The sequence below is a fragment of the Amphiura filiformis genome, chromosome 1 (assembly GCF_039555335.1).
Source record: "Amphiura filiformis chromosome 1, Afil_fr2py, whole genome shotgun sequence".
Classification (NCBI taxonomy): domain Eukaryota; kingdom Metazoa; phylum Echinodermata; class Ophiuroidea; order Amphilepidida; family Amphiuridae; genus Amphiura; species Amphiura filiformis.
In genome coordinates, this window is record NC_092628.1 from 22104881 (window position 1) to 22113897 (window position 9017).

The 9017-nt window shown below is 34.2% G+C and overlaps 1 non-coding gene across 1 annotated transcript; it reads left to right on the forward strand.

Annotated features, from left to right (window-relative positions):
* The first annotated feature begins 5662 nt into the window (after positions 1-5662).
* On the forward strand, positions 5663-5734 carry Trnap-cgg (transfer RNA proline (anticodon CGG)). The gene has a single exon. It is a non-coding gene; the product is annotated as a tRNA-Pro (tRNA).
* The last annotated feature ends 3283 nt before the right edge of the window (positions 5735-9017 follow it).

The window sequence follows — 9017 nt, forward strand, 5'->3', positions numbered from 1 at the left end:
TTCAATTGGAATCATCCATTCAGGTCCCCCCCCCCCATTTGAAATTTACACAGCTTGTGTGGAAGATTAATAATCCCGTCAACTGGAATATCCAAATGTAAGGCTTGGACCTGCTTAACCTGCAGAGTTTCCCATTGGGAATGATCGGACCAAAATAAACAAACAAAACAAATAACATATTGATGGAAACAAAACACAATACGTGTTTTTCTTCGTCAAAATCAAATCTGAGTTGGTTTATATCAAGAAAGAAAAAGTCTCAATGATGGAATATAATTATTTTGCAATAAAAGCTCATTTTGTAACGATGTTTTCAAACAAAATCAAGGTTGATTTTGATCTTGATTTATATGATACAAAATTATCCTGTATTTTGTTTCTCCTTCAAAGTCAACATGGTCAAAGTCAAGATAAATTAAAGAAATTAAAGAATAGGGCGGCCAGCATCCATATCCCACAAGGTGGGCAAGTGGAGGCAAGATTTCTCACACAGGGGCCGCTGCCCCTTGCCCCTACTATGCCACTGCTTCTCACATAATACTGAAATGTTGTGAAACCATTACACGTTTTTTCTATTTCTATTACCCGAAATTTTGCCGCCCCTTCCACAACCCGAAAAGGTTGGCCAATTTTGTTTTAATGGTTTGGATAACCCGATAACCCGAGCTTGCATTTGTTTCACAATTGTTAAGCATTTTTGAAAATTTTCCGCCCTTTTTTCTTTAATAATTCTTTATGCCGCTCCTTCCTTTTAGCTTTCCCCTGCTTTTACCCCCAAAGGGTTCCCCAATATACGCACATTATTGAAAACAAGGTTGTAATATCGACAAAACGTTTATAAAGGGCGTTATATCTGTTGAATTTGGCAACCATCAAATCAGCATTCTGTACGTGTCACGAATATAATTGATATCGATGTGACAAATTGACGGTCAACTTTATACAAATCAGTCAGATTTGTAGTGTTATAATTTCAAATGTAATATATTATAATCCTATTCAAAGCACACAGTCTTATATTCTCCGAGTATAAAGCCAAACATGCGGTTTTGATACGACAAGCGTTTTTCTCGCGCTCTTTCTCTCTCCGAGTCTCCCATCGGATTTCGTTTTTCTTTTGCCATATATTTTGTCAGCAGCCTTTGAAAATCGATGTGTTATTTTAAGAATAAATACATTTGTTGTAGTGCTTTTTGAAAGTCAGGATTTCTATATGAGTAAATTTAAATGAATTACATGTGCCAATCAATGCAACCCTAAGAAATATTCGCGCTATGTATTTAAACACGGCATGCGGCTACATTGTACAATATTGCCAAAAATCAGATTCTTTTTTTAATTTGTTCAACCCTTATGTCAAGAACTACAGAACCAATACTAAGCATATGTGTACTTAATTCATTTCTTTAATTAAATTCCAAAAATTCTATAAAATCTAAAATTTGCTTAGTTTGAAAAAAATGTTGGCACTTTAAACCACGTGGTGGAGTGTTAATATGTCTGCAGCTATAGCTCAGTAGTTATAGTGCTTTATAGTGACGGCCGCCATAGAAAAAATATAAATCTCGCATTCATTCTTTCTTCTTTCAATACGTATAAATGCCTTCTATCTGAGTGGACATGCACAATTTATATTTTTATGGAAGTTCAATATTGATGTATGTCGACAATGTTCAATGCTATGGAAAATGGGCCATTCTATTTAAAATCCATATACTACTATATGGAAGACACGATCTTATTCTCTCGCACAGGGAGTAAAGATTTCAAATGGAGTTCCTTTCAGGTAAACCCTTATGAAATTCACACCCCCTATGTGAGAGATTAAGGTCTTGTCTTTCATAGGGGGTGTATGATATTAACAGGAATAGCCCAATTAAGTATCATATTGTTCTACAAGAAGTAGCAAAACAAAATTTATATAAAAAAGAATATTAAATTCAGTTAATGCTCGTAAGAAAATCCATCAAACCAAGATTAAAATACAATCATTAAAACGTGATTTAGAACTAGTACAGTGCAGTGGATCATCTCATCAGAAATATTTTTGTTATAAATTGGGTTTTGTTCTCAATATTTCATTACATAATGACTAATCAGGTATATGGATTTTACCAATTAGTTAGATTTATGTCTCAAATTCACTGGATTACAGACATTATTATCGCAAACTCAGAAATGTTATACTTTAATGCAATTAAAATTTGAGTTCGCTTCCTGAAACTCGGTCGAATCGGGCAAAAACATTGGATTTTATTTAAAAGAGAAACACTGAGAGACCCCGGACAGAGACATATAAAAATAATGCAGAAGCATATTATGCATCTTGCTCATGCTTGAAGCCATACATCTAATAAGCCCATTTACATAATAGACCTAATACAAACATATCCAGACTTGGTCATTTTCTCTTTCCCTGCGAGGCATTAGGTTTCTCAATTTAATATTGTCGGACATGTTGTTTTGTTCCCAGAGGGAGTGGGACGGAAGCATCAGGTGGTCTTTAACGCGCTAAATTAATTACTATGATTACTGAGTTATGTATTTCGTTGTGATGGAGTTTTTTGTTATAGTATTCGTCTAAAATATCACATATGTTGTTAAGACCAACTGAATCAATACTACGAATGTTTGTACCTATATGTACATTGATGTAGTCAGATGTTATATCTAATCTATATCTCAAATCTGCAAGACAAAAAATGCATAAACGATGAAATATTTAGAAAATGTTAGGGAGTATTTCCTGAACGTACATTGGCAAGGTAAATGGTTAAACGAATTGTTGAATGCGTTATATGGTGGGTCGTTATATAATGACTTTTATGCATCAAATGAAGTAAACAAGTTATTGAACATTTTTCCATGCTCTTATAACTACTTTGGACCACAAATTGTTTTATCTTTTGCAAAACACTCAATCGGTTCTTTGCAACAAGCTTTATAGCTTCATTCTTTAGATTTTCAAAGTGGTCAGGTCATATTAGTATTTTACTTTGTTCATTATTGTATTTTGAAAGACCTGTTCTCGGTATCCATGTATATGCAAGAGAAATAAGACGTTTCCAATGTTAGCTTTGTATTTTTCATGATAAAACTATTTGGAAAATGAACTCTTGAAAGGAACGCTATACCAGTTGAAATTCATACACCCCCATGGAAGACATTACTTTAATCTTAAATTGTGAATTTTAAATGGGTTTACTTGATTTGGTGACCCATTTGAAATTTACACCCCTGTATGGAAGGTCTTCCACTTCCAGCAAAAAGGATCTAACACATGTCCTCTATGGAATGTTCAATAGCGAGCCAAAAATATTCTTTATAATGCCAAAAATGGTTCTAAAAGGGTTAAAAAACCTTTTGAGAACTTTTTTTCTTGAGGATTCAATATTGAGGACAAAAAAAATATTTATAAGTCCTTTTTTATACAACTTTCATTTCTGAGAGCGTCCAGGTGTGCAATAGATTTGCATACACCATCTGTCAGGGGAATCTATGCTATGAAGAAAATAAGGAAACAAATTATCCATCTGCGAAGACATACAACAGCTTCCTTAATCCAGAAACGTGCCCCTAATTATGATATTATCATAATATATGGTTTTATTGATGTCATTATCTTGTCATAGCCATTACCCGGTAGGTAGCGTTAGTTCTTAATCAGCCTGATTATGTCAGATAATACGCCTAATTACACGGCTAATGGTTCTACTTCTCCTCTCCTCTCTTGATAAATTAATTGAATTTGGATATTAATTTATAAGGATGGCAGAAGGACTCTACGCTGCGTGATTGGGAAGACGAATATATGAATATGGCTTAATTATAATCTGCGTACATACACACATGCACAAAGGGGAATAATTTGTCCGGTTAATTCACTGGGTAGATAGGTTGGTCAAAATGTCGTTCTCCACGTCGGTGTTTAATGAACTAACAGGCCACTAATTAGAACACGGTATTTAAAGACAATGGAATAAGAAATAGGCAAGTTGTTCAGTGACTCTTTTAAAGATTTTAAGAAGGAGAGTAAGTTAATCAGTAGGCCTAATGTAGTTTTATACCACTTCCTGTAATTTGTGAAATACCTATCCACATTATATATACGGACACATAGACACCCCATTCCTCGCACACTTATCACCTGCACGCCTTACTCCTACGCATCCCACCCCAGTACACCCCTCCCTAGCCCCTACCCACATCCCCGCCTCACACACCCCACCACGCACCCCTACACACCCCCACGCGCATGCTATCGTCTGTTTAAAATTTAACCAACTGAGATCATTATGAAATTAACAGAAAAAAAATGACTTGACGGTTTATACTTAAAGGCAGTGATATTTTTTTTTTCATTTCAGAAAAGCTGGTCTAATTCTGTTGTATAAGATGATAACAGAACGGTACGAATGCAAATTTTCCCAAATTCGATATTAATAATCGTGAAATAGCAATAACGTCATTGAATATGTTACATATACCGTGCCTCTTTTGACTAACATCATCGTAATGTCGCAATTTTTTTCACCGAATTGTTACCCAACTTATTTGTTTTTATGGTGTGATTTCAGAAGTGTTAATTTATATTTGATGTATTGATTTCATAACTTGTTGCTCAATTTAGGGATTTTGAGCGTCAAATATAGTACAGCGTGCATGTCAAGTGATGATTTTATCATACGTTAAATAAGGGATTGATTTCACTGATATTTATACGTTTACATGTAACAATATCTTTCTGATTATTTAGAATCTAGGCCAGTAACTTGATTTTTGTCATCATGCCAGCGCGTGAGATCGACAAGGTTGTTATCATAAACTCCCTAAAATGTCAAAATCATGCATTTTTATGCGACAAATTTATTCTCCTGCTCGCGTATGTATACGGTTAGGGGACAGAATTGAAGAATGTTTCAGTTATATATTAATATTGCAACACATTTTGAACAAAACAGAATCAGTTAATCTTAATTCTTTAACGAATAATAAAGTGAGTAGACTTTTGTACGTGGAAATGCTAAAAGGGATGTTTTGAATTTCAATGTGAAAATTTTACATTTTATTCTTTCTATGCAGTAAGAAATCTGGCAGTTTAAAAGGGTGTTTTAAAAGAACTTTATTATGCATTTGTTGAAAATATTATGTTAAATAAATATTATATTTGAGGAATATTCCACATTATGTAGTCATTGGTATGTCGAGTAATGGTTTTTCTTAAAAGATGATAATTACAATGTTTGGGCAAAATCTCATCGTAATTATGGGACAAATTTCATGAATTATGTTTAATTAACATAAATCAATTAAGCGGCATTTTCCCACCGTATTTGTGTCAAATGAAGACTCGTTTCGTCACAAACAAGGGAGGAGATTGTAATTATAAGATGTTAAATCTAAAAGCGTTGAGATAATTTCTTATTATACCAAAATACTCTAATTATTTACAAACAAGGAACATGTGACAATGGTAAATTAGAGACGCAGAACGTCAATTGAATCACTAGTAATTACGTAAATTATTATAGAATATTAAACAAAATAATGTTTTGTATTATCATTTGTATGGTTACACTTTCTCCTTCTTCCTCCTCTCGTTCCTCCTTCATTGTGCCTTCTTATTATTATTATTTAATTACTGAATGACATCTACAACAACGGCTCGTTGGTCTAGTGGTATGATTCTCGCTTCGGGTGCGAGAGGTCCCGGGTTCGACTCCCGGACGAGCCCATGCAGGTGCTGCATTGTTTCCTTTTGTTGCACATGTTTCTACATGAAATCCATAAACGTGCAACGTTCTTGAATAGAAAAATAAAGTTCTTTTAGAGATATTTCTCCAGATGTGTAAATTTTTCCAAACATTTGTTTTCGCTGTCCATTTTCTTTCTCCCATTTTGCATAAGGAGATCACTGCACATGGGACTTTTGTATTGATGCATCTTCTTATTTTGCGTCAATATAACCAACCAAGATCAGTATAAAAACTGCTGGTGTCACAAAGGATAATTAGAAACATCTAATTTGACATAATTACGTTATGTGAAAAAGGATAATTAGAGATATATAATTTGACGTACGTCATTATAAAAGTGAATGATTTCAGCCATATGGGACTTTTATGTGTTCAATTAATTTAGACCAGACGCAATGTTTTAATTGATTACTTGAAAACATGATCATGAATTTTAAGATATCATCATATTCTTCATAATAACGGAATTTTAAATTTGAATAAATATATCATATTTATTAAAAATATAAGGTCCACAATGTTTGGAACAGTTATTGTGGTTTTATATTCTGAGAGCCACATGACGCAATGATTACGACAAAATTTTATGGAACTAGACTAAAAAGTAGATTTTGAAAAAAACCCAAAAAACCCTTCAGTTAAGTCTATAGTAGAACACGGTGTGTACCTGTGTAGATGGTGTGTAGGGATGTTTGTGCCTGTGAACGAGTTTATATAAGCATGTAAAAATTATCAGTAAAATATTTTTGAGAGGCGACCCAAGACCAGGAAAGCGCACTGTAGCATCGTTATTGTCGTGCACAAGTCGATCTATTAAAATAAATCATTGCAACATGTGGTTGGGTTCTACGGAAGAAATTAAGGGCCATGCGGTTCACTTTATAACTCAGGAATTAGTCAAGATCTCGAGTTCACGCGTTCCTGACTTCCTGACTTTAAGTCGGGAACTCAGGAACTCGAGATAAAAAGAAATGGCGATTGGATTTGCATTTTAATAATGACACCGTGAAAATTGAACAGATTTCATGAGTTGATGAGATCCTGAGTTGTTTTAACTATTTCCTTATTTTATATCGTTACTATTTCTTTATGTTGAGTGAACCGTATGGCCCGTAGTGATACTTCCGTAGAGTTTGCCTATATTTGCCACCCATTCATCATCATATTCACTGTCCGTCTTCGTGCACTATTGGTTCAAAATACATAAATTATGGTTCTATAATTCGGCATTTAACAACCAATGTTCAAATTATATTTTCTAACAATTAAAATTAATGTCATACAAATAAAATTAGCAAAGGAATATAATAGTATTCAGTTTTATAGCGCATTTTCCTTCTTTGCTTTCCTGTTTCTTTACGTTTTACATAGTATGAAATGAAGTTGAAAAGTCAATTCATTACATTCTCAATACTCGTTGCATATAACAGGATAAATTTCCCATGAATTTTGAGAATTTGCTAAAAGCATTCCATAGAAAAAGTCGAACCCTTAGGCACTTACTTATAAAATAAATAAAAAGGAGTGGTCACTCCTTTTTTACTAAATTACTTTTTGTTTTAGTCGGAGTCATCAATCTTCGATCGGCTTTCTTTAAGCTGATGTCATGGTGACATCGCTTGCATCCCTAATAGACTCATCTGTAAGGGCACAATTCCGTTATCCCAATATGTGGCCAACTTGAGACTTCCGAATGGAGGTTATTGAACTCTGGCACTGGGGATTGCTATGGCTCATTATAAATGTTCGCATACAAGTCTTACATGAAATATTCATGTTTTGAAACGTTTTAGCTTAATCTGTAACCCTTTACTGTAATGTTTGTTTGAGTTCAAGATTAGCAGTGAATAATTGTTTTATAATATATATAAACTAGAATTATGGGAGTTCAGGATTACATGGTTTGAACAAACAGTTTTATAGTGTGAAAGAGCATATTGTATCGTTGTTCTTTCACAAGAGAATAAAATCTTCAAAATAAAAAAAAATTACAAATTAGATCATTCAATATTTGGTGAAATGAATTTGTAGCCAAACTGAAAACGCGGATATTTCTTTTTATTTAACGTGTCCAAAATAAAAACGCCGCACCTGTCAATAAGTATACGGATCAGAGTATCTGATGTTACTCATTGTAATTCATCCGTTACCGACACATCCCTTTGAAAAGGGATTTGTATTGTTATCATCTACCCCTATTCGTCTCATTCGAATGATTGTAACATGTTAAATTTGATCATATCAATAGCAATAAATCAGAATGCTTAAAGAGGAAGCCCCCACCAGAGCAGTTCTGGGGTGAACCAAACCTGCCTGGTTATCAAATTAATCAGTGACAAGGTTATCTCGGAACTTGATAGGTGCTAATTGATGCGATAACATTAAAAATCAATTAGCACCTGTCAAATTCAGAGAAAACACTGATTAATTTGATAACCAGGCAGGTTTGGTTCACCCAAGAAGAACTGCTCTGGTGGGACTTCCTCTTTAATGATTTTTTTGGGGGACCACAATTCTTACTTGGAACCTTACACGACACTGTACTTCCTGAATATGTTGCGACATCGACAAACAAAATCCATCTTATCTTGCTTATTGCCTCCATATCAGCCAAAATTACACCTTACCACATTACCAAATTCAATAAGCTCCGCCAAACAACAAGAGTTCAAAAGCTGATCTCAAATTGAGGAGTATGAGTTTTTGTCGCTTAACAAGCAAAGGTCATTCTGTGACTTTATAAGCTTATTGGGGTCAAAGAGCTTTGTACTGACAGACGATACTGAGATCCCATTGCCTGTGTCCATTTTGGTCGTCTGCAATAAATTGACCCCTGTACTCAGAGGGTTTCATGCACCCTAAGGAATCAACGAGAGATACGAATCTACATATGTCATGGACGACAACAGATTAAGTATTGGATCTAGGTGGATTCGATGTGCCTTAGGGATTAAACAGTTACTTGAAAATTTCCCCCATTTACGGGTTAAAGGTAGAATAATGGGATTATGGTGAGTTACTTAGAGATCAGTCTGTAGATTTCATTAGGATTGGTTAGGAATAATCGAGCAGTGTCCGTTCCAGTTGTTTTGCTTGTTCCTGGCTACTTTCGAAAAATGATACATTGAAGAATTTTTTGCTGAAAAAATATTGTAGAAATACAAAGTTGTGTTCATGACAACTTTTGAACAATGATACATTGAAGTTTTTGCTGAAAATATTGCAGAAATACAAAGTTGATGGTTATCCTCTGTGGTCATT